The sequence below is a fragment of the Otolemur garnettii genome, unplaced genomic scaffold (genome assembly GCF_000181295.1).
Source record: "Otolemur garnettii isolate 467f Iridium unplaced genomic scaffold, OtoGar3 scaffold00004, whole genome shotgun sequence".
Classification (NCBI taxonomy): Eukaryota; Metazoa; Chordata; class Mammalia; order Primates; family Galagidae; genus Otolemur; species Otolemur garnettii.
In genome coordinates this window covers 35,859,313-35,859,821 of record NW_003852399.1, presented here as the reverse complement: position 1 = coordinate 35,859,821, position 509 = coordinate 35,859,313, and positions in this window count along the sequence as shown.

The following is a 509-nucleotide window of genomic DNA, read 5'->3' as shown; positions in this document are numbered from 1 at the left end:
TTTTTAACCAGTGATGCTGGTAAATTGTCACACTCATGGATGTTTGAGAGCCACTTACTTAAAGGAGGCTGACCCCTTCCAGGAAGCCGGACTTCCATAATAGAACCCTTCCGGGCGAGGCCCGGGCACCTGCGGTAAGGTGAGTTCCCCCAGGTGACTGTGATGCGGGGTCAAGGGCGGGAGGCCCCCCGCAAGCTCCCGGTGTCAGCCCCGGGGCCACTGCGAGGATATACCCTTTAGTGGGTTCTCAGGGGCGGAACTCGGCCCTTCCCGGAATCCTCGGCGGGGTCGCGGAGGCCACGCCGTACGCGGGCTTTCCCCCCGGGGCGCCCCGCCGGCCCGGCTTAGCAGGTCCTCTTCCGCTCGGCCCCGGGGTCGCGCGCTCGCATCCGCCGGCCTCGCCGAGCCCCCCACGGAGGGGCCGCGGGGCGCAGGCCGAGGTCCGGGGCCCCGGCTGCAGCGGTCACAGCCGCCGGGCGGCCCCCGGCCCGCGCAGCCTCCGCTCCGGC